At 47.8% G+C, this 27,074-nt stretch overlaps 18 non-coding genes across 18 annotated transcripts; all 18 read left to right on the top strand.

Annotated features, from left to right (window-relative positions):
• The first annotated feature begins 469 nt into the window (after positions 1-469).
• LOC142685128 (U2 spliceosomal RNA) lies at positions 470-660 on the top strand. Its single transcript, XR_012854684.1, has one exon. It is a non-coding gene; the product is annotated as a U2 spliceosomal RNA (small nuclear RNA).
• A 1,312-nt stretch (positions 661-1,972) lies between these two features.
• Positions 1,973-2,163, top strand: LOC142685130 (U2 spliceosomal RNA). The gene has a single exon (XR_012854685.1). It is a non-coding gene; the product is annotated as a U2 spliceosomal RNA (small nuclear RNA).
• A 1,279-nt stretch (positions 2,164-3,442) lies between these two features.
• On the top strand, positions 3,443-3,633 carry LOC142685131 (U2 spliceosomal RNA). The gene has a single exon (XR_012854686.1). It is a non-coding gene; the product is annotated as a U2 spliceosomal RNA (small nuclear RNA).
• Positions 3,634-4,937: 1,304 nt separating this feature from the next.
• On the top strand, positions 4,938-5,128 carry LOC142684794 (U2 spliceosomal RNA). Its single transcript, XR_012854383.1, has one exon. It is a non-coding gene; the product is annotated as a U2 spliceosomal RNA (small nuclear RNA).
• Positions 5,129-6,417: 1,289 nt separating this feature from the next.
• On the top strand, positions 6,418-6,608 carry LOC142685132 (U2 spliceosomal RNA). The gene has a single exon (XR_012854687.1). It is a non-coding gene; the product is annotated as a U2 spliceosomal RNA (small nuclear RNA).
• Positions 6,609-7,880: 1,272 nt separating this feature from the next.
• On the top strand, positions 7,881-8,071 carry LOC142685133 (U2 spliceosomal RNA). Its single transcript, XR_012854688.1, has one exon. It is a non-coding gene; the product is annotated as a U2 spliceosomal RNA (small nuclear RNA).
• A 1,304-nt stretch (positions 8,072-9,375) lies between these two features.
• On the top strand, positions 9,376-9,566 carry LOC142685134 (U2 spliceosomal RNA). The gene has a single exon (XR_012854689.1). It is a non-coding gene; the product is annotated as a U2 spliceosomal RNA (small nuclear RNA).
• Positions 9,567-10,874: 1,308 nt separating this feature from the next.
• Positions 10,875-11,065, top strand: LOC142685136 (U2 spliceosomal RNA). Its single transcript, XR_012854691.1, has one exon. It is a non-coding gene; the product is annotated as a U2 spliceosomal RNA (small nuclear RNA).
• A 1,292-nt stretch (positions 11,066-12,357) lies between these two features.
• Positions 12,358-12,548, top strand: LOC142685137 (U2 spliceosomal RNA). Its single transcript, XR_012854692.1, has one exon. It is a non-coding gene; the product is annotated as a U2 spliceosomal RNA (small nuclear RNA).
• Positions 12,549-13,848: 1,300 nt separating this feature from the next.
• LOC142685138 (U2 spliceosomal RNA) lies at positions 13,849-14,039 on the top strand. The gene has a single exon (XR_012854693.1). It is a non-coding gene; the product is annotated as a U2 spliceosomal RNA (small nuclear RNA).
• A 1,300-nt stretch (positions 14,040-15,339) lies between these two features.
• LOC142685139 (U2 spliceosomal RNA) lies at positions 15,340-15,530 on the top strand. The gene has a single exon (XR_012854694.1). It is a non-coding gene; the product is annotated as a U2 spliceosomal RNA (small nuclear RNA).
• Positions 15,531-16,814: 1,284 nt separating this feature from the next.
• LOC142685141 (U2 spliceosomal RNA) lies at positions 16,815-17,005 on the top strand. Its single transcript, XR_012854695.1, has one exon. It is a non-coding gene; the product is annotated as a U2 spliceosomal RNA (small nuclear RNA).
• Positions 17,006-18,305: 1,300 nt separating this feature from the next.
• On the top strand, positions 18,306-18,496 carry LOC142684789 (U2 spliceosomal RNA). Its single transcript, XR_012854378.1, has one exon. It is a non-coding gene; the product is annotated as a U2 spliceosomal RNA (small nuclear RNA).
• Positions 18,497-19,795: 1,299 nt separating this feature from the next.
• On the top strand, positions 19,796-19,986 carry LOC142684790 (U2 spliceosomal RNA). Its single transcript, XR_012854379.1, has one exon. It is a non-coding gene; the product is annotated as a U2 spliceosomal RNA (small nuclear RNA).
• Positions 19,987-21,271: 1,285 nt separating this feature from the next.
• Positions 21,272-21,462, top strand: LOC142684791 (U2 spliceosomal RNA). Its single transcript, XR_012854380.1, has one exon. It is a non-coding gene; the product is annotated as a U2 spliceosomal RNA (small nuclear RNA).
• Positions 21,463-22,746: 1,284 nt separating this feature from the next.
• Positions 22,747-22,937, top strand: LOC142685105 (U2 spliceosomal RNA). Its single transcript, XR_012854665.1, has one exon. It is a non-coding gene; the product is annotated as a U2 spliceosomal RNA (small nuclear RNA).
• Positions 22,938-24,233: 1,296 nt separating this feature from the next.
• LOC142684792 (U2 spliceosomal RNA) lies at positions 24,234-24,424 on the top strand. Its single transcript, XR_012854381.1, has one exon. It is a non-coding gene; the product is annotated as a U2 spliceosomal RNA (small nuclear RNA).
• A 1,292-nt stretch (positions 24,425-25,716) lies between these two features.
• LOC142684793 (U2 spliceosomal RNA) lies at positions 25,717-25,907 on the top strand. Its single transcript, XR_012854382.1, has one exon. It is a non-coding gene; the product is annotated as a U2 spliceosomal RNA (small nuclear RNA).
• Positions 25,908-27,074: the final 1,167 nt, after the last annotated feature.

Here is a 27,074-nt window from a genome sequence, read left to right on the forward strand (position 1 = left end):
TTGCACGTGTCATAGTGGAGCCCTCAGGATTCCAGAGCCAGCTTTCTGACATCATAATGGGGCCTCAGAGATAAAAGCCTGGGCCCAGGCAGTGTTGGTCAGTGCTGCTCAGCAGGCAGCACTGGACTGGACTGGATTACAGCTGATACAAGGTGTGAAGGAACAAGGGGTGGCTGTGGGCATGCACTTGCTGCTGCTGCCAGTGTTTATCTGCATGGCAGCAGGGCATTTGGGCGTTGCCAGGAAGGCGTTTTTATGTAGATTCCTCCTCTTTCAGCACTGCATTGTGGTGCAAGCAAAAGAAGCAAATCCTGTCTGGCTTCCTCTCCGGCCTTTATTCACCTCCCGTGTAGCTGTGAGTGTGTGAGCCTGCAGGGCCCCATGGAATTGCCTAGAAGTAGGCTGAATCGCTGCAAGGGCTGAACAGCAGTATCGGGCAGGCTCGGGCAACGCGCGGCCCGTTCGGGTTATCGCTTCTCGGCCTTTTGGCTAAGATCAAGTGTAGTATCTGTTCTTATCAGTTTAATATCTGATACGTCCCCTATCTGGGGACCATATATTAAATGGATTTTTAGAACAGGGAGATGGAAATAGAGCTTGCTCTGTCCACTCCACGCATTGACCTGGTATTGCAGTATTTCCAGGACCGGTGCACCCTTTCCTTATGTGTTGACTAAAAGCAGATTCCAAAAGTGTTTTTTGTCTTTGCTATTGTTTCTGTCTTTCTGAAGGGATCTCCCCTTTTAATCCCATTATTTCAACACCTGTTGGACAATGCATGAGTGATAATGAGCTCATTGATTAAATGCAATTAATGAATAGATTGCCACCTCTTGTTGTGTGTCGTCTGTGTTTCTGTGTTTCCGGCATTTCACATTGGAACACCTCATTCACCTTCCTTGTCTTCTCTCCGCCCTCCCTTTTAGGTAAGTTAAAGAGCTGCACCTGAGCCAGCCACTGATTGATTGATTGATTGATTGATTGATTGATTGATTGATTGATTGATTGATTGATTGATTGATTGATTGATTGATGCAGCACAACAGTCAAATAGTGGAGTGGAGTAGGGGAACAGCAAACAGCCAATAAAGCAGCCCGCCCGCTCGCCTGCCCGCCACAATGGACCTACCTGTGTACACTAGATGGATGTGATGGAATGTACTGTCGTCCCTACATTTCAAGAAGAAGTAAGAATTGCAGTTGCAACAAAGCCTTGCTTGCCTACCAAGAGAGCAGCAATTTGGATTTGTTACTATGTTACCTAGAAGAATAACAAACTGTGCAAGGATGGAGGTTGTAGGAGCAAGGAGAAGTTGTCTGTAAAGTTGGTGGATGCCTATTTTCCATTTTGCAGTCCCTTGTCTCCCTCTTGTGGCCTCCTGGAGGCAACTAGCTGTGCAAAAAAAAGACAGCCTGGCGGCCGGCTGTTGCAGTGTTGCCCTCTCAGGCAACACTGAGTGACTGACTGAGCCTCACCGTCTTATATAAAGTTCAGACGGAACTTTGCACGTGTCATAGTGGAGCCCTCAGGATTCCAGAGCCAGCTTTCTGACATCATAATGGGGCCTCAGAGATAAAAGCCTGGGCCCAGGCAGTGTTGGTCAGTGCTGCTCAGCAGGCAGCACTGGACTGGACTGGATTACAGCTGATACAAGGTGTGAAGGAACAAGGGGTGGCTGTGGGCATGCACTTGCTGCTGCTGCCAGTGTTTATCTGCATGGCAGCAGGGCATTTGGGCGTTGCCAGGAAGGCGTTTTTATGTAGATTCCTCCTCTTTCAGCACTGCATTGTGGTGCAAGCAAAAGAAGCAAATCCTGTCTGGCTTCCTCTCCGGCCTTTATTCACCTCCCGTGTAGCTGTGAGTGTGTGAGCCTGCAGGGCCCCATGGAATTGCCTAGAAGTAGGCTGAATCGCTGCAAGGGCTGAACAGCAGTATCGGGCAGGCTCGGGCAACGCGCGGCCCGTTCGGGTTATCGCTTCTCGGCCTTTTGGCTAAGATCAAGTGTAGTATCTGTTCTTATCAGTTTAATATCTGATACGTCCCCTATCTGGGGACCATATATTAAATGGATTTTTAGAACAGGGAGATGGAAATAGAGCTTGCTCTGTCCACTCCACGCATTGACCTGGTATTGCAGTATTTCCAGGACCGGTGCACCCTTTCCTTATGTGTTGACTAAAAGCAGATTCCAAAAGTGTTTTTTGTCTTTGCTATTGTTTCTGTCTTTCTGAAGGGATCTCCCCTTTTAATCCCATTATTTCAACACCTGTTGGACAATGCATGAGTGATAATGAGCTCATTGATTAAATGCAATTAATGAATAGATTGCCACCTCTTGTTGTGTGTCGTCTGTGTTTCTGTGTTTCCGGCATTTCACATTGGAACACCTCATTCACCTTCCTTGTCTTCTCTCCGCCCTCCCTTTTAGGTAAGTTAAAGAGCTGCACCTGAGCCAGCCACTGATTGATTGATTGATTGATTGATTGATTGATTGATTGATTGATGCAGCACAACAGTCAAATAGTGGAGTGGAGTAGGGGAACAGCAAACAGCCAATAAAGCAGCCCGCCCGCTCGCCTGCCCGCCACAATGGACCTACCTGTGTACACTAGATGGATGTGATGGAATGTACTGTCGTCCCTACATTTCAAGAAGAAGTAAGAATTGCAGTTGCAACAAAGCCTTGCTTGCCTACAAAGAGAGCAGCAATTTGGATTTGTTACTATGTTACCTAGAAGAATAACAAACTGTGCAAGGATGGAGGTTGTAGGAGCAAGGAGAAGTTGTCTGTAAAGTTGGTGGATGCCTATTTTCCATTTTGCAGTCCCTTGTCTCCCTCTTGTGGCCTCCTGGAGGCAACTAGCTGTGCAAAAAAAGACAGCCTGGCGGCCGGCTGTTGCAGTGTTGCCCTCTCAGGCAACACTGAGTGACTGACTGAGCCTCACCGTCTTATATAAAGTTCAGACGGAACTTTGCACGTGTCATAGTGGAGCCCTCAGGATTCCAGAGCCAGCTTTCTGACATCATAATGGGGCCTCAGAGATAAAAGCCTGGGCCCAGGCAGTGTTGGTCAGTGCTGCTCAGCAGGCAGCACTGGACTGGACTGGATTACAGCTGATACAAGGTGTGAAGGAACAAGGGGTGGCTGTGGGCATGCACTTGCTGCCGCTGCCAGTGTTTATCTGCATGGCAGCAGGGCATTTGGGCGTTGCCAGGAAGGCGTTTTTATGTAGATTCCTCCTCTTTCAGCACTGCATTGTGGTGCAAGCAAAAGAAGCAAATCCTGTCTGGCTTCCTCTCCGGCCTTTATTCACCTCCCGTGTAGCTGTGAGTGTGTGAGCCTGCAGGGCCCCATGGAATTGCCTAGAAGTAGGCTGAATCGCTGCAAGGGCTGAACAGCAGTATCGGGCAGGCTCGGGCAACGCGCGGCCCGTTCGGGTTATCGCTTCTCGGCCTTTTGGCTAAGATCAAGTGTAGTATCTGTTCTTATCAGTTTAATATCTGATACGTCCCCTATCTGGGGACCATATATTAAATGGATTTTTAGAACAGGGAGATGGAAATAGAGCTTGCTCTGTCCACTCCACGCATTGACCTGGTATTGCAGTATTTCCAGGACCGGTGCACCCTTTCCTTATGTGTTGACTAAAAGCAGATTCCAAAAGTGTTTTTTGTCTTTGCTATTGTTTCTGTCTTTCTGAAGGGATCTCCCCTTTTAATCCCATTATTTCAACACCTGTTGGACAATGCATGAGTGATAATGAGCTCATTGATTAAATGCAATTAATGAATAGATTGCCACCTCTTGTTGTGTGTCGTCTGTGTTTCTGTGTTTCCGGCATTTCACATTGGAACACCTCATTCACCTTCCTTGTCTTCTCTCCGCCCTCCCTTTTAGGTAAGTTAAAGAGCTGCACCTGAGCCAGCCACTGATTGATTGATTGATTGATTGATTGATTGATTGATTGATTGATTGATTGATTGATTGATTGATTGATGCAGCACAACAGTCAAATAGTGGAGTGGAGTAGGGGAACAGCAAACAGCCAATAAAGCAGCCCGCCCGCTCGCCTGCCCGCCACAATGGACCTACCTGTGTACACTAGATGGATGTGATGGAATGTACTGTCGTCCCTACATTTCAAGAAGAAGTAAGAATTGCAGTTGCAACAAAGCCTTGCTTGCCTACAAAGAGAGCAGCAATTTGGATTTGTTACTATGTTACCTAGAAGAATAACAAACTGTGCAAGGATGGAGGTTGTAGGAGCAAGGAGAAGTTGTCTGTAAAGTTGGTGGATGCCTATTTTCCATTTTGCAGTCCCTTGTCTCCCTCTTGTGGCCTCCTGGAGGCAACTAGCTGTGCAAAAAAAAGACAGCCTGGCGGCCGGCTGTTGCAGTGTTGCCCTCTCAGGCAACACTGAGTGACTGACTGAGCCTCACCGTCTTATATAAAGTTCAGACGGAACTTTGCACGTGTCATAGTGGAGCCCTCAGGATTCCAGAGCCAGCTTTCTGACATCATAATGGGGCCTCAGAGATAAAAGCCTGGGCCCAGGCAGTGTTGGTCAGTGCTGCTCAGCAGGCAGCACTGGACTGGACTGGATTACAGCTGATACAAGGTGTGAAGGAACAAGGGGTGGCTGTGGGCATGCACTTGCTGCCGCTGCCAGTGTTTATCTGCATGGCAGCAGGGCATTTGGGCGTTGCCAGGAAGGCGTTTTTATGTAGATTCCTCCTCTTTCAGCACTGCATTGTGGTGCAAGCAAAAGAAGCAAATCCTGTCTGGCTTCCTCTCCGGCCTTTATTCACCTCCCGTGTAGCTGTGAGTGTGTGAGCCTGCAGGGCCCCATGGAATTGCCTAGAAGTAGGCTGAATCGCTGCAAGGGCTGAACAGCAGTATCGGGCAGGCTCGGGCAACGCGCGGCCCGTTCGGGTTATCGCTTCTCGGCCTTTTGGCTAAGATCAAGTGTAGTATCTGTTCTTATCAGTTTAATATCTGATACGTCCCCTATCTGGGGACCATATATTAAATGGATTTTTAGAACAGGGAGATGGAAATAGAGCTTGCTCTGTCCACTCCACGCATTGACCTGGTATTGCAGTATTTCCAGGAGCGGTGCACCCTTTCCTTATGTGTTGACTAAAAGCAGATTCCAAAAGTGTTTTTTTGTCTTTGCTATTGTTTCTGTCTTTCTGAAGGGATCTCCCCTTTTAATCCCATTATTTCAACACCTGTTGGACAATGCATGAGTGATAATGAGCTCATTGATTAAATGCAATTAATGAATAGATTGCCACCTCTTGTTGTGTGTCGTCTGTGTTTCTGTGTTTCCGGCATTTCACATTGGAACACCTCATTCACCTTCCTTGTCTTCTCTCCGCCCTCCCTTTTAGGTAAGTTAAAGAGCTGCACCTGAGCCAGCCACTGATTGATTGATTGATTGATTGATTGATTGATTGATTGATTGATTGATTGATGCAGCACAACAGTCAAATAGTGGAGTGGAGTAGGGGAACAGCAAACAGCCAATAAAGCAGCCCGCCCGCTCGCCTGCCCGCCACAATGGACCTACCTGTGTACACTAGATGGATGTGATGGAATGTACTGTCGTCCCTACATTTCAAGAAGAAGTAAGAATTGCAGTTGCAACAAAGCCTTGCTTGCCTACAAAGAGAGCAGCAATTTGGATTTGTTACTATGTTACCTAGAAGAATAACAAACTGTGCAAGGATGGAGGTTGTAGGAGCAAGGAGAAGTTGTCTGTAAAGTTGGTGGATGCCTATTTTCCATTTTGCAGTCCCTTGTCTCCCTCTTGTGGCCTCCTGGAGGCAACTAGCTGTGCAAAAAAAAGACAGCCTGGCGGCCGGCTGTTGCAGTGTTGCCCTCTCAGGCAACACTGAGTGACTGACTGAGCCTCACCGTCTTATATAAAGTTCAGACGGAACTTTGCACGTGTCATAGTGGAGCCCTCAGGATTCCAGAGCCAGCTTTCTGACATCATAATGGGGCCTCAGAGATAAAAGCCTGGGCCCAGGCAGTGTTGGTCAGTGCTGCTCAGCAGGCAGCACTGGACTGGACTGGATTACAGCTGATACAAGGTGTGAAGGAACAAGGGGTGGCTGTGGGCATGCACTTGCTGCCGCTGCCAGTGTTTATCTGCATGGCAGCAGGGCATTTGGGCGTTGCCAGGAAGGCGTTTTTATGTAGATTCCTCCTCTTTCAGCACTGCATTGTGGTGCAAGCAAAATAAGCAAATCCTGTCTGGCTTCCTCTCCGGCCTTTATTCACCTCCCGTGTAGCTGTGAGTGTGTGAGCCTGCAGGGCCCCATGGAATTGCCTAGAAGTAGGCTGAATCGCTGCAAGGGCTGAACAGCAGTATCGGGCAGGCTCGGGCAACGCGCGGCCCGTTCGGGTTATCGCTTCTCGGCCTTTTGGCTAAGATCAAGTGTAGTATCTGTTCTTATCAGTTTAATATCTGATACGTCCCCTATCTGGGGACCATATATTAAATGGATTTTTAGAACAGGGAGATGGAAATAGAGCTTGCTCTGTCCACTCCACGCATTGACCTGGTATTGCAGTATTTCCAGGACCGGTGCACCCTTTCCTTATGTGTTGACTAAAAGCAGATTCCAAAAGTGTTTTTTGTCTTTGCTATTGTTTCTGTCTTTCTGAAGGGATCTCCCCTTTTAATCCCATTATTTCAACACCTGTTGGACAATGCATGAGTGATAATGAGCTCATTGATTAAATGCAATTAATGAATAGATTGCCACCTCTTGTTGTGTGTCGTCTGTGTTTCTGTGTTTCCGGCATTTCACATTGGAACACCTCATTCACCTTCCTTGTCTTCTCTCCGCCCTCCCTTTTAGGTAAGTTAAAGAGCTGCACCTGAGCCAGCCACTGATTGATTGATTGATTGATTGATTGATTGATTGATGCAGCACAACAGTCAAATAGTGGAGTGGAGTAGGGGAACAGCAAACAGCCAATAAAGCAGCCCGCCCGCTCGCCTGCCCGCCACAATGGACCTACCTGTGTACACTAGATGGATGTGATGGAATGTACTGTCGTCCCTACATTTCAAGAAGAAGTAAGAATTGCAGTTGCAACAAAGCCTTGCTTGCCTACAAAGAGAGCAGCAATTTGGATTTGTTACTATGTTACCTAGAAGAATAACAAACTGTGCAAGGATGGAGGTTGTAGGAGCAAGGAGAAGTTGTCTGTAAAGTTGGTGGATGCCTATTTTCCATTTTGCAGTCCCTTGTCTCCCTCTTGTGGCCTCCTGGAGGCAACTAGCTGTGCAAAAAAAAGACAGCCTGGCGGCCGGCTGTTGCAGTGTTGCCCTCTCAGGCAACGCTGAGTGACTGACTGAGCCTCACCGTCTTATATAAAGTTCAGACGGAACTTTGCACGTGTCATAGTGGAGCCCTCAGGATTCCAGAGCCAGCTTTCTGACATCATAATGGGGCCTCAGAGATAAAAGCCTGGGCCCAGGCAGTGTTGGTCAGTGCTGCTCAGCAGGCAGCACTGGACTGGACTGGATTACAGCTGATACAAGGTGTGAAGGAACAAGGGGTGGCTGTGGGCATGCACTTGCTGCCGCTGCCAGTGTTTATCTGCATGGCAGCAGGGCATTTGGGCGTTGCCAGGAAGGCGTTTTTATGTAGATTCCTCCTCTTTCAGCACTGCATTGTGGTGCAAGCAAAAGAAGCAAATCCTGTCTGGCTTCCTCTCCGGCCTTTATTCACCTCCCGTGTAGCTGTGAGTGTGTGAGCCTGCAGGGCCCCATGGAATTGCCTAGAAGTAGGCTGAATCGCTGCAAGGGCTGAACAGCAGTATCGGGCAGGCTCGGGCAACGCGCGGCCCGTTCGGGTTATCGCTTCTCGGCCTTTTGGCTAAGATCAAGTGTAGTATCTGTTCTTATCAGTTTAATATCTGATACGTCCCCTATCTGGGGACCATATATTAAATGGATTTTTAGAACAGGGAGATGGAAATAGAGCTTGCTCTGTCCACTCCACGCATTGACCTGGTATTGCAGTATTTCCAGGACCGGTGCACCCTTTCCTTATGTGTTGACTAAAAGCAGATTCCAAAAGTGTTTTTTGTCTTTGCTATTGTTTCTGTCTTTCTGAAGGGATCTCCCCTTTTAATCCCATTATTTCAACACCTGTTGGACAATGCATGAGTGATAATGAGCTCATTGATTAAATGCAATTAATGAATAGATTGCCACCTCTTGTTGTGTGTCGTCTGTGTTTCTGTGTTTCCGGCATTTCACATTGGAACACCTCATTCACCTTCCTTGTCTTCTCTCCGCCCTCCCTTTTAGGTAAGTTAAAGAGCTGCACCTGAGCCAGCCACTGATTGATTGATTGATTGATTGATTGATTGATTGATTGATTGATTGATTGATTGATTGATTGATTGATGCAGCACAACAGTCAAATAGTGGAGTGGAGTAGGGGAACAGCAAACAGCCAATAAAGCAGCCCGCCCGCTCGCCTGCCCGCCACAATGGACCTACCTGTGTACACTAGATGGATGTGATGGAATGTACTGTCGTCCCTACATTTCAAGAAGAAGTAAGAATTGCAGTTGCAACAAAGCCTTGCTTGCCTACAAAGAGAGCAGCAATTTGGATTTGTTACTATGTTACCTAGAAGAATAACAAACTGTGCAAGGATGGAGGTTGTAGGAGCAAGGAGAAGTTGTCTGTAAAGTTGGTGGATGCCTATTTTCCATTTTGCAGTCCCTTGTCTCCCTCTTGTGGCCTCCTGGAGGCAACTAGCTGTGCAAAAAAAAGACAGCCTGGCGGCCGGCTGTTGCAGTGTTGCCCTCTCAGGCAACACTGAGTGACTAACTGAGCCTCACCGTCTTATATAAAGTTCAGACGGAACTTTGCACGTGTCATAGTGGAGCCCTCAGGATTCCAGAGCCAGCTTTCTGACATCATAATGGGGCCTCAGAGATAAAAGCCTGGGCCCAGGCAGTGTTGGTCAGTGCTGCTCAGCAGGCAGCACTGGACTGGACTGGATTACAGCTGATACAAGGTGTGAAGGAACAAGGGGTGGCTGTGGGCATGCACTTGCTGCCGCTGCCAGTGTTTATCTGCATGGCAGCAGGGCATTTGGGCGTTGCCAGGAAGGCATTTTTATGTAGATTCCTCCTCTTTCAGCACTGCATTGTGGTGCAAGCAAAAGAAGCAAATCCTGTCTGGCTTCCTCTCCGGCCTTTATTCACCTCCCGTGTAGCTGTGAGTGTGTGAGCCTGCAGGGCCCCATGGAATTGCCTAGAAGTAGGCTGAATCGCTGCAAGGGCTGAACAGCAGTATCGGGCAGGCTCGGGCAACGCGCGGCCCGTTCGGGTTATCGCTTCTCGGCCTTTTGGCTAAGATCAAGTGTAGTATCTGTTCTTATCAGTTTAATATCTGATACGTCCCCTATCTGGGGACCATATATTAAATGGATTTTTAGAACAGGGAGATGGAAATAGAGCTTGCTCTGTCCACTCCACGCATTGACCTGGTATTGCAGTATTTCCAGGACCGGTGCACCCTTTCCTTATGTGTTGACTAAAAGCAGATTCCAAAAGTGTTTTTTGTCTTTGCTATTGTTTCTGTCTTTCTGAAGGGATCTCCCCTTTTAATCCCATTATTTCAACACCTGTTGGACAATGCATGAGTGATAATGAGCTCATTGATTAAATGCAATTAATGAATAGATTGCCACCTCTTGTTGTGTGTCGTCTGTGTTTCTGTGTTTCCGGCATTTCACATTGGAACACCTCATTCACCTTCCTTGTCTTCTCTCCGCCCTCCCTTTTAGGTAAGTTAAAGAGCTGCACCTGAGCCAGCCACTGATTGATTGATTGATTGATTGATTGATTGATTGATTGATTGATTGATTGATTGATTGATTGATTGATTGATGCAGCACAACAGTCAAATAGTGGAGTGGAGTAGGGGAACAGCAAACAGCCAATAAAGCAGCCCGCCCGCTCGCCTGCCCGCCACAATGGACCTACCTGTGTACACTAGATGGATGTGATGGAATGTACTGTCGTCCCTACATTTCAAGAAGAAGTAAGAATTGCAGTTGCAACAAAGCCTTGCTTGCCTACCAAGAGAGCAGCAATTTGGATTTGTTACTATGTTACCTAGAAGAATAACAAACTGTGCAAGGATGGAGGTTGTAGGAGCAAGGAGAAGTTGTCTGTAAAGTTGGTGGATGCCTATTTTCCATTTTGCAGTCCCTTGTCTCCCTCTTGTGGCCTCCTGGAGGCAACTAGCTGTGCAAAAAAAAGACAGCCTGGCGGCCGGCTGTTGCAGTGTTGCCCTCTCAGGCAACACTGAGTGACTGACTGAGCCTCACCGTCTTATATAAAGTTCAGACGGAACTTTGCACGTGTCATAGTGGAGCCCTCAGGATTCCAGAGCCAGCTTTCTGACATCATAATGGGGCCTCAGAGATAAAAGCCTGGGCCCAGGCAGTGTTGGTCAGTGCTGCTCAGCAGGCAGCACTGGACTGGACTGGATTACAGCTGATACAAGGTGTGAAGGAACAAGGGGTGGCTGTGGGCATGCACTTGCTGCCGCTGCCAGTGTTTATCTGCATGGCAGCAGGGCATTTGGGCGTTGCCAGGAAGGCGTTTTTATGTAGATTCCTCCTCTTTCAGCACTGCATTGTGGTGCAAGCAAAAGAAGCAAATCCTGTCTGGCTTCCTCTCCGGCCTTTATTCACCTCCCGTGTAGCTGTGAGTGTGTGAGCCTGCAGGGCCCCATGGAATTGCCTAGAAGTAGGCTGAATCGCTGCAAGGGCTGAACAGCAGTATCGGGCAGGCTCGGGCAACGCGCGGCCCGTTCGGGTTATCGCTTCTCGGCCTTTTGGCTAAGATCAAGTGTAGTATCTGTTCTTATCAGTTTAATATCTGATACGTCCCCTATCTGGGGACCATATATTAAATGGATTTTTAGAACAGGGAGATGGAAATAGAGCTTGCTCTGTCCACTCCACGCATTGACCTGGTATTGCAGTATTTCCAGGACCGGTGCACCCTTTCCTTATGTGTTGACTAAAAGCAGATTCCAAAAGTGTTTTTTGTCTTTGCTATTGTTTCTGTCTTTCTGAAGGGATCTCCCCTTTTAATCCCATTATTTCAACACCTGTTGGACAATGCATGAGTGATAATGAGCTCATTGATTAAATGCAATTAATGAATAGATTGCCACCTCTTGTTGTGTGTCGTCTGTGTTTCTGTGTTTCCGGCATTTCACATTGGAACACCTCATTCACCTTCCTTGTCTTCTCTCCGCCCTCCCTTTTAGGTAAGTTAAAGAGCTGCACCTGAGCCAGCCACTGATTGATTGATTGATTGATTGATTGATTGATTGATTGATTGATTGATTGATTGATGCAGCACAACAGTCAAATAGTGGAGTGGAGTAGGGGAACAGCAAACAGCCAATAAAGCAGCCCGCCCGCTCGCCTGCCCGCCACAATGGACCTACCTGTGTACACTAGATGGATGTGATGGAATGTACTGTCGTCCCTACATTTCAAGAAGAAGTAAGAATTGCAGTTGCAACAAAGCCTTGCTTGCCTACAAAGAGAGCAGCAATTTGGATTTGTTACTATGTTACCTAGAAGAATAACAAACTGTGCAAGGATGGAGGTTGTAGGAGCAAGGAGAAGTTGTCTGTAAAGTTGGTGGATGCCTATTTTCCATTTTGCAGTCCCTTGTCTCCCTCTTGTGGCCTCCTGGAGGCAACTAGCTGTGCAAAAAAAAGACAGCCTGGCGGCCGGCTGTTGCAGTGTTGCCCTCTCAGGCAACACTGAGTGACTGACTGAGCCTCACCGTCTTATATAAAGTTCAGACGGAACTTTGCACGTGTCATAGTGGAGCCCTCAGGATTCCAGAGCCAGCTTTCTGACATCATAATGGGGCCTCAGAGATAAAAGCCTGGGCCCAGGCAGTGTTGGTCAGTGCTGCTCAGCAGGCAGCACTGGACTGGACTGGATTACAGCTGATACAAGGTGTGAAGGAACAAGGGGTGGCTGTGGGCATGCACTTGCTGCCGCTGCCAGTGTTTATCTGCATGGCAGCAGGGCATTTGGGCGTTGCCAGGAAGGCGTTTTTATGTAGATTCCTCCTCTTTCAGCACTGCATTGTGGTGCAAGCAAAAGAAGCAAATCCTGTCTGGCTTCCTCTCCGGCCTTTATTCACCTCCCGTGTAGCTGTGAGTGTGTGAGCCTGCAGGGCCCCATGGAATTGCCTAGAAGTAGGCTGAATCGCTGCAAGGGCTGAACAGCAGTATCGGGCAGGCTCGGGCAACGCGCGGCCCGTTCGGGTTATCGCTTCTCGGCCTTTTGGCTAAGATCAAGTGTAGTATCTGTTCTTATCAGTTTAATATCTGATACGTCCCCTATCTGGGGACCATATATTAAATGGATTTTTAGAACAGGGAGATGGAAATAGAGCTTGCTCTGTCCACTCCACGCATTGACCTGGTATTGCAGTATTTCCAGGACCGGTGCACCCTTTCCTTATGTGTTGACTAAAAGCAGATTCCAAAAGTGTTTTTTGTCTTTGCTATTGTTTCTGTCTTTCTGAAGGGATCTCCCCTTTTAATCCCATTATTTCAACACCTGTTGGACAATGCATGAGTGATAATGAGCTCATTGATTAAATGCAATTAATGAATAGATTGCCACCTCTTGTTGTGTGTCGTCTGTGTTTCTGTGTTTCCGGCATTTCACATTGGAACACCTCATTCACCTTCCTTGTCTTCTCTCCGCCCTCCCTTTTAGGTAAGTTAAAGAGCTGCACCTGAGCCAGCCACTGATTGATTGATTGATTGATTGATTGATTGATTGATTGATTGATTGATTGATTGATTGATTGATGCAGCACAACAGTCAAATAGTGGAGTGGAGTAGGGGAACAGCAAACAGCCAATAAAGCAGCCCGCCCGCTCGCCTGCCCGCCACAATGGACCTACCTGTGTACACTAGATGGATGTGATGGAATGTACTGTCGTCCCTACATTTCAAGAAGAAGTAAGAATTGCAGTTGCAACAAAGCCTTGCTTGCCTACAAAGAGAGCAGCAATTTGGATTTGTTACTATGTTACCTAGAAGAATAACAAACTGTGCAAGGATGGAGGTTGTAGGAGCAAGGAGAAGTTGTCTGTAAAGTTGGTGGATGCCTATTTTCCATTTTGCAGTCCCTTGTCTCCCTCTTGTGGCCTCCTGGAGGCAACTAGCTGTGCAAAAAAAAGACAGCCTGGCGGCCGGCTGTTGCAGTGTTGCCCTCTCAGGCAACACTGAGTGACTGACTGAGCCTCACCGTCTTATATAAAGTTCAGACGGAACTTTGCACGTGTCATAGTGGAGCCCTCAGGATTCCAGAGCCAGCTTTCTGACATCATAATGGGGCCTCAGAGATAAAAGCCTGGGCCCAGGCAGTGTTGGTCAGTGCTGCTCAGCAGGCAGCACTGGACTGGACTGGATTACAGCTGATACAAGGTGTGAAGGAACAAGGGGTGGCTGTGGGCATGCACTTGCTGCCGCTGCCAGTGTTTATCTGCATGGCAGCAGGGCATTTGGGCGTTGCCAGGAAGGCGTTTTTATGTAGATTCCTCCTCTTTCAGCACTGCATTGTGGTGCAAGCAAAAGAAGCAAATCCTGTCTGGCTTCCTCTCCGGCCTTTATTCACCTCCCGTGTAGCTGTGAGTGTGTGAGCCTGCAGGGCCCCATGGAATTGCCTAGAAGTAGGCTGAATCGCTGCAAGGGCTGAACAGCAGTATCGGGCAGGCTCGGGCAACGCGCGGCCCGTTCGGGTTATCGCTTCTCGGCCTTTTGGCTAAGATCAAGTGTAGTATCTGTTCTTATCAGTTTAATATCTGATACGTCCCCTATCTGGGGACCATATATTAAATGGATTTTTAGAACAGGGAGATGGAAATAGAGCTTGCTCTGTCCACTCCACGCATTGACCTGGTATTGCAGTATTTCCAGGACCGGTGCACCCTTTCCTTATGTGTTGACTAAAAGCAGATTCCAAAAGTGTTTTTTGTCTTTGCTATTGTTTCTGTCTTTCTGAAGGGATCTCCCCTTTTAATCCCATTATTTCAACACCTGTTGGACAATGCATGAGTGATAATGAGCTCATTGATTAAATGCAATTAATGAATAGATTGCCACCTCTTGTTGTGTGTCGTCTGTGTTTCTGTGTTTCCGGCATTTCACATTGGAACACCTCATTCACCTTCCTTGTCTTCTCTCCGCCCTCCCTTTTAGGTAAGTTAAAGAGCTGCACCTGAGCCAGCCACTGATTGATTGATTGATTGATTGATTGATTGATTGATTGATTGATTGATTGATTGATTGATTGATGCAGCACAACAGTCAAATAGTGGAGTGGAGTAGGGGAACAGCAAACAGCCAATAAAGCAGCCCGCCCGCTCGCCTGCCCGCCACAATGGACCTACCTGTGTACACTAGATGGATGTGATGGAATGTACTGTCGTCCCTACATTTCAAGAAGAAGTAAGAATTGCAGTTGCAACAAAGCCTTGCTTGCCTACAAAGAGAGCAGCAATTTGGATTTGTTACTATGTTACCTAGAAGAATAACAAACTGTGCAAGGATGGAGGTTGTAGGAGCAAGGAGAAGTTGTCTGTAAAGTTGGTGGATGCCTATTTTCCATTTTGCAGTCCCTTGTCTCCCTCTTGTGGCCTCCTGGAGGCAACTAGCTGTGCAAAAAAAAGACAGCCTGGCGGCCGGCTGTTGCAGTGTTGCCCTCTCAGGCAACACTGAGTGACTGACTGAGCCTCACCGTCTTATATAAAGTTCAGACGGAACTTTGCACGTGTCATAGTGGAGCCCTCAGGATTCCAGAGCCAGCTTTCTGACATCATAATGGGGCCTCAGAGATAAAAGCCTGGGCCCAGGCAGTGTTGGTCAGTGCTGCTCAGCAGGCAGCACTGGACTGGACTGGATTACAGCTGATACAAGGTGTGAAGGAACAAGGGGTGGCTGTGGGCATGCACTTGCTGCCGCTGCCAGTGTTTATCTGCATGGCAGCAGGGCATTTGGGCGTTGCCAGGAAGGCGTTTTTATGTAGATTCCTCCTCTTTCAGCACTGCATTGTGGTGCAAGCAAAAGAAGCAAATCCTGTCTGGCTTCCTCTCCGGCCTTTATTCACCTCCCGTGTAGCTGTGAGTGTGTGAGCCTGCAGGGCCCCATGGAATTGCCTAGAAGTAGGCTGAATCGCTGCAAGGGCTGAACAGCAGTATCGGGCAGGCTCGGGCAACGCGCGGCCCGTTCGGGTTATCGCTTCTCGGCCTTTTGGCTAAGATCAAGTGTAGTATCTGTTCTTATCAGTTTAATATCTGATACGTCCCCTATCTGGGGACCATATATTAAATGGATTTTTAGAACAGGGAGATGGAAATAGAGCTTGCTCTGTCCACTCCACGCATTGACCTGGTATTGCAGTATTTCCAGGACCGGTGCACCCTTTCCTTATGTGTTGACTAAAAGCAGATTCCAAAAGTGTTTTTTGTCTTTGCTATTGTTTCTGTCTTTCTGAAGGGATCTCCCCTTTTAATCCCATTATTTCAACACCTGTTGGACAATGCATGAGTGATAATGAGCTCATTGATTAAATGCAATTAATGAATAGATTGCCACCTCTTGTTGTGTGTCGTCTGTGTTTCTGTGTTTCCGGCATTTCACATTGGAACACCTCATTCACCTTCCTTGTCTTCTCTCCGCCCTCCCTTTTAGGTAAGTTAAAGAGCTGCACCTGAGCCAGCCACTGATTGATTGATTGATTGATTGATTGATTGATTGATTGATTGATTGATGCAGCACAACAGTCAAATAGTGGAGTGGAGTAGGGGAACAGCAAACAGCCAATAAAGCAGCCCGCCCGCTCGCCTGCCCGCCACAATGGACCTACCTGTGTACACTAGATGGATGTGATGGAATGTACTGTCGTCCCTACATTTCAAGAAGAAGTAAGAATTGCAGTTGCAACAAAGCCTTGCTTGCCTACAAAGAGAGCAGCAATTTGGATTTGTTACTATGTTACCTAGAAGAATAACAAACTGTGCAAGGATGGAGGTTGTAGGAGCAAGGAGAAGTTGTCTGTAAAGTTGGTGGATGCCTATTTTCCATTTTGCAGTCCCTTGTCTCCCTCTTGTGGCCTCCTGGAGGCAACTAGCTGTGCAAAAAAAAGACAGCCTGGCGGCCGGCTGTTGCAGTGTTGCCCTCTCAGGCAACACTGAGTGACTGACTGAGCCTCACCGTCTTATATAAAGTTCAGACGGAACTTTGCACGTGTCATAGTGGAGCCCTCAGGATTCCAGAGCCAGCTTTCTGACATCATAATGGGGCCTCAGAGATAAAAGCCTGGGCCCAGGCAGTGTTGGTCAGTGCTGCTCAGCAGGCAGCACTGGACTGGACTGGATTACAGCTGATACAAGGTGTGAAGGAACAAGGGGTGGCTGTGGGCATGCACTTGCTGCCGCTGCCAGTGTTTATCTGCATGGCAGCAGGGCATTTGGGCGTTGCCAGGAAGGCGTTTTTATGTAGATTCCTCCTCTTTCAGCACTGCATTGTGGTGCAAGCAAAAGAAGCAAATCCTGTCTGGCTTCCTCTCCGGCCTTTATTCACCTCCCGTGTAGCTGTGAGTGTGTGAGCCTGCAGGGCCCCATGGAATTGCCTAGAAGTAGGCTGAATCGCTGCAAGGGCTGAACAGCAGTATCGGGCAGGCTCGGGCAACGCGCGGCCCGTTCGGGTTATCGCTTCTCGGCCTTTTGGCTAAGATCAAGTGTAGTATCTGTTCTTATCAGTTTAATATCTGATACGTCCCCTATCTGGGGACCATATATTAAATGGATTTTTAGAACAGGGAGATGGAAATAGAGCTTGCTCTGTCCACTCCACGCATTGACCTGGTATTGCAGTATTTCCAGGACCGGTGCACCCTTTCCTTATGTGTTGACTAAAAGCAGATTCCAAAAGTGTTTTTTGTCTTTGCTATTGTTTCTGTCTTTCTGAAGGGATCTCCCCTTTTAATCCCATTATTTCAACACCTGTTGGACAATGCATGAGTGATAATGAGCTCATTGATTAAATGCAATTAATGAATAGATTGCCACCTCTTGTTGTGTGTCGTCTGTGTTTCTGTGTTTCCGGCATTTCACATTGGAACACCTCATTCACCTTCCTTGTCTTCTCTCCGCCCTCCCTTTTAGGTAAGTTAAAGAGCTGCACCTGAGCCAGCCACTGATTGATTGATTGATTGATTGATTGATTGATTGATTGATTGATTGATTGATTGATTGATTGATGCAGCACAACAGTCAAATAGTGGAGTGGAGTAGGGGAACAGCAAACAGCCAATAAAGCAGCCCGCCCGCTCGCCTGCCCGCCACAATGGACCTACCTGTGTACACTAGATGGATGTGATGGAATGTACTGTCGTCCCTACATTTCAAGAAGAAGTAAGAATTGCAGTTGCAACAAAGCCTTGCTTGCCTACAAAGAGAGCAGCAATTTGGATTTGTTACTATGTTACCTAGAAGAATAACAAACTGTGCAAGGATGGAGGTTGTAGGAGCAAGGAGAAGTTGTCTGTAAAGTTGGTGGATGCCTATTTTCCATTTTGCAGTCCCTTGTCTCCCTCTTGTGGCCTCCTGGAGGCAACTAGCTGTGCAAAAAAAAGACAGCCTGGCGGCCGGCTGTTGCAGTGTTGCCCTCTCAGGCAACACTGAGTGACTGACTGAGCCTCACCGTCTTATATAAAGTTCAGACGGAACTTTGCACGTGTCATAATGGAGCCCTCAGGATTCCAGAGCCAGCTTTCTGACATCATAATGGGGCCTCAGAGATAAAAGCCTGGGCCCAGGCAGTGTTGGTCAGTGCTGCTCAGCAGGCAGCACTGGACTGGACTGGATTACAGCTGATACAAGGTGTGAAGGAACAAGGGGTGGCTGTGGGCATGCACTTGCTGCCGCTGCCAGTGTTTATCTGCATGGCAGCAGGGCATTTGGGCGTTGCCAGGAAGGCGTTTTTATGTAGATTCCTCCTCTTTCAGCACTGCATTGTGGTGCAAGCAAAAGAAGCAAATCCTGTCTGGCTTCCTCTCCGGCCTTTATTCACCTCCCGTGTAGCTGTGAGTGTGTGAGCCTGCAGGGCCCCATGGAATTGCCTAGAAGTAGGCTGAATCGCTGCAAGGGCTGAACAGCAGTATCGGGCAGGCTCGGGCAACGCGCGGCCCGTTCGGGTTATCGCTTCTCGGCCTTTTGGCTAAGATCAAGTGTAGTATCTGTTCTTATCAGTTTAATATCTGATACGTCCCCTATCTGGGGACCATATATTAAATGGATTTTTAGAACAGGGAGATGGAAATAGAGCTTGCTCTGTCCACTCCACGCATTGACCTGGTATTGCAGTATTTCCAGGACCGGTGCACCCTTTCCTTATGTGTTGACTAAAAGCAGATTCCAAAAGTGTTTTTTGTCTTTGCTATTGTTTCTGTCTTTCTGAAGGGATCTCCCCTTTTAATCCCATTATTTCAACACCTGTTGGACAATGCATGAGTGATAATGAGCTCATTGATTAAATGCAATTAATGAATAGATTGCCACCTCTTGTTGTGTGTCGTCTGTGTTTCTGTGTTTCCGGCATTTCACATTGGAACACCTCATTCACCTTCCTTGTCTTCTCTCCGCCCTCCCTTTTAGGTAAGTTAAAGAGCTGCACCTGAGCCAGCCACTGATTGATTGATTGATTGATTGATTGATTGATTGATTGATTGATTGATTGATTGATTGATTGATGCAGCACAACAGTCAAATAGTGGAGTGGAGTAGGGGAACAGCAAACAGCCAATAAAGCAGCCCGCCCGCTCGCCTGCCCGCCACAATGGACCTACCTGTGTACACTAGATGGATGTGATGGAATGTACTGTCGTCCCTACATTTCAAGAAGAAGTAAGAATTGCAGTTGCAACAAAGCCTTGCTTGCCTACAAAGAGAGCAGCAATTTGGATTTGTTACTATGTTACCTAGAAGAATAACAAACTGTGCAAGGATGGAGGTTGTAGGAGCAAGGAGAAGTTGTCTGTAAAGTTGGTGGATGCCTATTTTCCATTTTGCAGTCCCTTGTCTCCCTCTTGTGGCCTCCTGGAGGCAACTAGCTGTGCAAAAAAAAGACAGCCTGGCGGCCGGCTGTTGCAGTGTTGCCCTCTCAGGCAACACTGAGTGACTGACTGAGCCTCACCGTCTTATATAAAGTTCAGACGGAACTTTGCACGTGTCATAGTGGAGCCCTCAGGATTCCAGAGCCAGCTTTCTGACATCATAATGGGGCCTCAGAGATAAAAGCCTGGGCCCAGGCAGTGTTGGTCAGTGCTGCTCAGCAGGCAGCACTGGACTGGACTGGATTACAGCTGATACAAGGTGTGAAGGAACAAGGGGTGGCTGTGGGCATGCACTTGCTGCCGCTGCCAGTGTTTATCTGCATGGCAGCAGGGCATTTGGGCGTTGCCAGGAAGGCGTTTTTATGTAGATTCCTCCTCTTTCAGCACTGCATTGTGGTGCAAGCAAAAGAAGCAATCCTGTCTGGCTTCCTCTCCGGCCTTTATTCACCTCCCGTGTAGCTGTGAGTGTGTGAGCCTGCAGGGCCCCATGGAATTGCCTAGAAGTAGGCTGAATCGCTGCAAGGGCTGAACAGCAGTATCGGGCAGGCTCGGGCAACGCGCGGCCCGTTCGGGTTATCGCTTCTCGGCCTTTTGGCTAAGATCAAGTGTAGTATCTGTTCTTATCAGTTTAATATCTGATACGTCCCCTATCTGGGGACCATATATTAAATGGATTTTTAGAACAGGGAGATGGAAATAGAGCTTGCTCTGTCCACTCCACGCATTGACCTGGTATTGCAGTATTTCCAGGACCGGTGCACCCTTTCCTTATGTGTTGACTAAAAGCAGATTCCAAAAGTGTTTTTTGTCTTTGCTATTGTTTCTGTCTTTCTGAAGGGATCTCCCCTTTTAATCCCATTATTTCAACACCTGTTGGACAATGCATGAGTGATAATGAGCTCATTGATTAAATGCAATTAATGAATAGATTGCCACCTCTTGTTGTGTGTCGTCTGTGTTTCTGTGTTTCCGGCATTTCACATTGGAACACCTCATTCACCTTCCTTGTCTTCTCTCCGCCCTCCCTTTTAGGTAAGTTAAAGAGCTGCACCTGAGCCAGCCACTTGATTGATTGATTGATTGATTGATTGATTGATTGATTGATTGATTGATGCAGCACAACAGTCAAATAGTGGAGTGGAGTAGGGGAACAGCAAACAGCCAATAAAGCAGCCCGCCCGCTCGCCTGCCCGCCACAATGGACCTACCTGTGTACACTAGATGGATGTGATGGAATGTACTGTCGTCCCTACATTTCAAGAAGAAGTAAGAATTGCAGTTGCAACAAAGCCTTGCTTGCCTACAAAGAGAGCAGCAATTTGGATTTGTTACTATGTTACCTAGAAGAATAACAAACTGTGCAAGGATGGAGGTTGTAGGAGCAAGGAGAAGTTGTCTGTAAAGTTGGTGGATGCCTATTTTCCATTTTGCAGTCCCTTGTCTCCCTCTTGTGGCCTCCTGGAGGCAACTAGCTGTGCAAAAAAAAGACAGCCTGGCGGCCGGCTGTTGCAGTGTTGCCCTCTCAGGCAACACTGAGTGACTGACTGAGCCTCACCGTCTTATATAAAGTTCAGACGGAACTTTGCACGTGTCATAGTGGAGCCCTCAGGATTCCAGAGCCAGCTTTCTGACATCATAATGGGGCCTCAGAGATAAAAGCCTGGGCCCAGGCAGTGTTGGTCAGTGCTGCTCAGCAGGCAGCACTGGACTGGACTGGATTACAGCTGATACAAGGTGTGAAGGAACAAGGGGTGGCTGTGGGCATGCACTTGCTGCCGCTGCCAGTGTTTATCTGCATGGCAGCAGGGCATTTGGGCGTTGCCAGGAAGGCGTTTTTATGTAGATTCCTCCTCTTTCAGCACTGCATTGTGGTGCAAGCAAAAGAAGCAAATCCTGTCTGGCTTCCTCTCCGGCCTTTATTCACCTCCCGTGTAGCTGTGAGTGTGTGAGCCTGCAGGGCCCCATGGAATTGCCTAGAAGTAGGCTGAATCGCTGCAAGGGCTGAACAGCAGTATCGGGCAGGCTCGGGCAACGCGCGGCCCGTTCGGGTTATCGCTTCTCGGCCTTTTGGCTAAGATCAAGTGTAGTATCTGTTCTTATCAGTTTAATATCTGATACGTCCCCTATCTGGGGACCATATATTAAATGGATTTTTAGAACAGGGAGATGGAAATAGAGCTTGCTCTGTCCACTCCACGCATTGACCTGGTATTGCAGTATTTCCAGGACCGGTGCACCCTTTCCTTATGTGTTGACTAAAAGCAGATTCCAAAAGTGTTTTTTGTCTTTGCTATTGTTTCTGTCTTTCTGAAGGGATCTCCCCTTTTAATCCCATTATTTCAACACCTGTTGGACAATGCATGAGTGATAATGAGCTCATTGATTAAATGCAATTAATGAATAGATTGCCACCTCTTGTTGTGTGTCGTCTGTGTTTCTGTGTTTCCGGCATTTCACATTGGAACACCTCATTCACCTTCCTTGTCTTCTCTCCGCCCTCCCTTTTAGGTAAGTTAAAGAGCTGCACCTGAGCCAGCCACTGATTGATTGATTGATTGATTGATTGATTGATTGATTGATTGATTGATGCAGCACAACAGTCAAATAGTGGAGTGGAGTAGGGGAACAGCAAACAGCCAATAAAGCAGCCCGCCTGCTCGCCTGCCCGCCACAATGGACCTACCTGTGTACACTAGATGGATGTGATGGAATGTACTGTCGTCCCTACATTTCAAGAAGAAGTAAGAATTGCAGTTGCAGCAAAGCCTTGCTTGCCTACAAAGAGAGCAGCAATTTGGATTTGTTACTATGTTACCTAGAAGAATAACAAACTGTGCAAGGATGGAGGTTGTAGGAGCAAGGAGAAGTTGTCTGTAAAGTTGGTGGATGCCTATTTTCCATTTTGCAGTCCCTTGTCTCCCTCTTGTGGCCTCCTGGAGGCAACTAGCTGTGCAAAAAAAAGACAGCCTGGCGGCCGGCTGTTGCAGTGTTGCCCTCTCAGGCAACACTGAGTGACTGACTGAGCCTCACCGTCTTATATAAAGTTCAGACGGAACTTTGCACGTGTCATAGTGGAGCCCTCAGGATTCCAGAGCCAGCTTTCTGACATCATAATGGGGCCTCAGAGATAAAAGCCTGGGCCCAGGCAGTGTTGGTCAGTGCTGCTCAGCAGGCAGCACTGGACTGGACTGGATTACAGCTGATACAAGGTGTGAAGGAACAAGGGGTGGCTGTGGGCATGCACTTGCTGCCGCTGCCAGTGTTTATCTGCATGGCAGCAGGGCATTTGGGCGTTGCCAGGAAGGCGTTTTTATGTAGATTCCTCCTCTTTCAGCACTGCATTGTGGTGCAAGCAAAAGAAGCAAATCCTGTCTGGCTTCCTCTCCGGCCTTTATTCACCTCCCGTGTAGCTGTGAGTGTGTGAGCCTGCAGGGCCCCATGGAATTGCCTAGAAGTAGGCTGAATCGCTGCAAGGGCTGAACAGCAGTATCGGGCAGGCTCGGGCAACGCGCGGCCCGTTCGGGTTATCGCTTCTCGGTCTTTTGGCTAAGATCAAGTGTAGTATCTGTTCTTATCAGTTTAATATCTGATACGTCCCCTATCTGGGGACCATATATTAAATGGATTTTTAGAACAGGGAGATGGAAATAGAGCTTGCTCTGTCCACTCCACGCATTGACCTGGTATTGCAGTATTTCCAGGACCGGTGCACCCTTTCCTTATGTGTTGACTAAAAGCAGATTCCAAAAGTGTTTTTTGTCTTTGCTATTGTTTCTGTCTTTCTGAAGGGATCTCCCCTTTTAATCCCATTATTTCAACACCTGTTGGACAATGCATGAGTGATAATGAGCTCATTGATTAAATGCAATTAATGAATAGATTGCAACCTCTTGTTGTGTGTCGTCTGTGTTTCTGTGTTTCCGGCATTTCACATTGGAACACCTCATTCACCTTCCTTGTCTTCTCTCCGCCCTCCCTTTTAGGTAAGTTAAAGAGCTGCACCTGAGCCAGCCACTGATTGATTGATTGATTGATTGATTGATTGATTGATTGATTGATTGATTGATTGATTGATGCAGCACAACAGTCAAATAGTGGAGTGGAGTAGGGGAACAGCAAACAGCCAATAAAGCAGCCCGCCCGCTCGCCTGCCCGCCACAATGGACCTACCTGTGTACACTAGATGGATGTGATGGAATGTACTGTCGTCCCTACATTTCAAGAAGAAGTAAGAATTGCAGTTGCAACAAAGCCTTGCTTGCCTACAAAGAGAGCAGCAATTTGGATTTGTTACTATGTTACCTAGAAGAATAACAAACTGTGCAAGGATGGAGGTTGTAGGAGCAAGGAGAAGTTGTCTGTAAAGTTGGTGGATGCCTATTTTCCATTTTGCAGTCCCTTGTCTCCCTCTTGTGGCCTCCTGGAGGCAACTAGCTGTGCAAAAAAAAGACAGCCTGGCGGCCGGCTGTTGCAGTGTTGCCCTCTCAGGCAACACTGAGTGACTGACTGAGCCTCACCGTCTTATATAAAGTTCAGACGGAACTTTGCACGTGTCATAGTGGAGCCCTCAGGATTCCAGAGCCAGCTTTCTGACATCATAATGGGGCCTCAGAGATAAAAGCCTGGGCCCAGGCAGTGTTGGTCAGTGCTGCTCAGCAGGCAGCACTGGACTGGACTGGATTACAGCTGATACAAGGTGTGAAGGAACAAGGGGTGGCTGTGGGCATGCACTTGCTGCCGCTGCCAGTGTTTATCTGCATGGCAGCAGGGCATTTGGGCGTTGCCAGGAAGGCGTTTTTATGTAGATTCCTCCTCTTTCAGCACTGCATTGTGGTGCAAGCAAAAGAAGCAAATCCTGTCTGGCTTCCTCTCCGGCCTTTATTCACCTCCCGTGTAGCTGTGAGTGTGTGAGCCTGCAGGGCCCCATGGAATTGCCTAGAAGTAGGCTGAATCGCTGCAAGGGCTGAACAGCAGTATCGGGCAGGCTCGGGCAACGCGCGGCCCGTTCGGGTTATCGCTTCTCGGCCTTTTGGCTAAGATCAAGTGTAGTATCTGTTCTTATCAGTTTAATATCTGATACGTCCCCTATCTGGGGACCATATATTAAATGGATTTTTAGAACAGGGAGATGGAAATAGAGCTTGCTCTGTCCACTCCACGCATTGACCTGGTATTGCAGTATTTCCAGGACCGGTGCACCCTTTCCTTATGTGTTGACTAAAAGCAGATTCCAAAAGTGTTTTTTGTCTTTGCTATTGTTTCTGTCTTTCTGAAGGGATCTCCCCTTTTAATCCCATTATTTCAACACCTGTTGGACAATGCATGAGTGATAATGAGCTCATTGATTAAATGCAATTAATGAATAGATTGCCACCTCTTGTTGTGTGTCGTCTGTGTTTCTGTGTTTCCGGCATTTCACATTGGAACACCTCATTCACCTTCCTTGTCTTCTCTCCGCCCTCCCTTTTAGGTAAGTTAAAGAGCTGCACCTGAGCCAGCCACTGATTGATTGATTGATTGATTGATTGATTGATTGATTGATTGATTGATTGATTGATGCAGCACAACAGTCAAATAGTGGAGTGGAGTAGGGGAACAGCAAACAGCCAATAAAGCAGCCCGCCCGCTCGCCTGCCCGCCACAATGGACCTACCTGTGTACACTAGATGGATGTGATGGAATGTACTGTCGTCCCTACATTTCAAGAAGAAGTAAGAATTGCAGTTGCAACAAAGCCTTGCTTGCCTACAAAGAGAGCAGCAATTTGGATTTGTTACTATGTTACCTAGAAGAATAACAAACTGTGCAAGGATGGAGGTTGTAGGAGCAAGGAGAAGTTGTCTGTAAAGTTGGTGGATGCCTATTTTCCATTTTGCAGTCCCTTGTCTCCCTCTTGTGGCCTCCTGGAGGCAACTAGCTGTGCAAAAAAAAGACAGCCTGGCGGCCGGCTGTTGCAGTGTTGCCCTCTCAGGCAACACTGAGTGACTGACTGAGCCTCACCGTCTTATATAAAGTTCAGACGGAACTTTGCACGTGTCATAGTGGAGCCCTCAGGATTCCAGAGCCAGCTTTCTGACATCATAATGGGGCCTCAGAGATAAAAGCCTGGGCCCAGGCAGTGTTGGTCAGTGCTGCTCAGCAGGCAGCACTGGACTGGACTGGATTACAGCTGATACAAGGTGTGAAGGAACAAGGGGTGGCTGTGGGCATGCACTTGCTGCCGCTGCCAGTGTTTATCTGCATGGCAGCAGGGCATTTGGGCGTTGCCAGGAAGGCGTTTTTATGTAGATTCCTCCTCTTTCAGCACTGCATTGTGGTGCAAGCAAAAGAAGCAAATCCTGTCTGGCTTCCTCTCCGGCCTTTATTCACCTCCCGTGTAGCTGTGAGTGTGTGAGCCTGCAGGGCCCCATGGAATTGCCTAGAAGTAGGCTGAATCGCTGCAAGGGCTGAACAGCAGTATCGGGCAGGCTCGGGCAACGCGCGGCCCGTTCGGGTTATCGCTTCTCGGCCTTTTGGCTAAGATCAAGTGTAGTATCTGTTCTTATCAGTTTAATATCTGATACGTCCCCTATCTGGGGACCATATATTAAATGGATTTTTAGAACAGGGAGATGGAAATAGAGCTTGCTCTGTCCACTCCACGCATTGACCTGGTATTGCAGTATTTCCAGGACCGGTGCACCCTTTCCTTATGTGTTGACTAAAAGCAGATTCCAAAAGTGTTTTTTGTCTTTGCTATTGTTTCTGTCTTTCTGAAGGGAACTCCCCTTTTAATCCCATTATTTCAACACCTGTTGGACAATGCATGAGTGATAATGAGCTCATTGATTAAATGCAATTAATGAATAGATTGCCACCTCTTGTTGTGTGTCGTCTGTGTTTCTGTGTTTCCGGCATTTCACATTGGAACACCTCATTCACCTTCCTTGTCTTCTCTCCGCCCTCCCTTTTAGGTAAGTTAAAGAGCTGCACCTGAGCCAGCCACTGATTGATTGATTGATTGATTGATTGATTGATTGATTGATTGATTGATTGATTGATGCAGCACAACAGTCAAATAGTGGAGTGGAGTAGGGGAACAGCAAACAGCCAATAAAGCAGCCCGCCCGCTCGCCTGCCCGCCACAATGGACCTACCTGTGTACACTAGATGGATGTGATGGAATGTACTGTCGTCCCTACATTTCAAGAAGAAGTAAGAATTGCAGTTGCAACAAAGCCTTGCTTGCCTACAAAGAGAGCAGCAATTTGGATTTGTTACTATGTTACCTAGAAGAATAACAAACTGTGCAAGGATGGAGGTTGTAGGAGCAAGGAGAAGTTGTCTGTAAAGTTGGTGGATGCCTATTTTCCATTTTGCAGTCCCTTGTCTCCCTCTTGTGGCCTCCTGGAGGCAACTAGCTGTGCAAAAAAAAGACAGCCTGGCGGCCGGCTGTTGCAGTGTTGCCCTCTCAGGCAACACTGAGTGACTGACTGAGCCTCACCGTCTTATATAAAGTTCAGACGGAACTTTGCACGTGTCATAGTGGAGCCCTCAGGATTCCAGAGCCAGCTTTCTGACATCATAATGGGGCCTCAGAGATAAAAGCCTGGGCCCAGGCAGTGTTGGTCAGTGCTGCTCAGCAGGCAGCACTGGACTGGACTGGATTACAGCTGATACAAGGTGTGAAGGAACAAGGGGTGGCTGTGGGCATGCACTTGCTGCCGCTGCCAGTGTTTATCTGCATGGCAGCAGGGCATTTGGGCGTTGCCAGGAAGGCGTTTTTATGTAGATTCCTCCTCTTTCAGCACTGCATTGTGGTGCAAGCAAAAGAAGCAAATCCTGTCTGGCTTCCTCTCCGGCCTTTATTCACCT

Source organism: Rhinoderma darwinii, assembly GCF_050947455.1.
Source record: "Rhinoderma darwinii isolate aRhiDar2 chromosome 5 unlocalized genomic scaffold, aRhiDar2.hap1 SUPER_5_unloc_11, whole genome shotgun sequence".
Classification (NCBI taxonomy): Eukaryota; Metazoa; Chordata; class Amphibia; order Anura; family Rhinodermatidae; genus Rhinoderma; species Rhinoderma darwinii.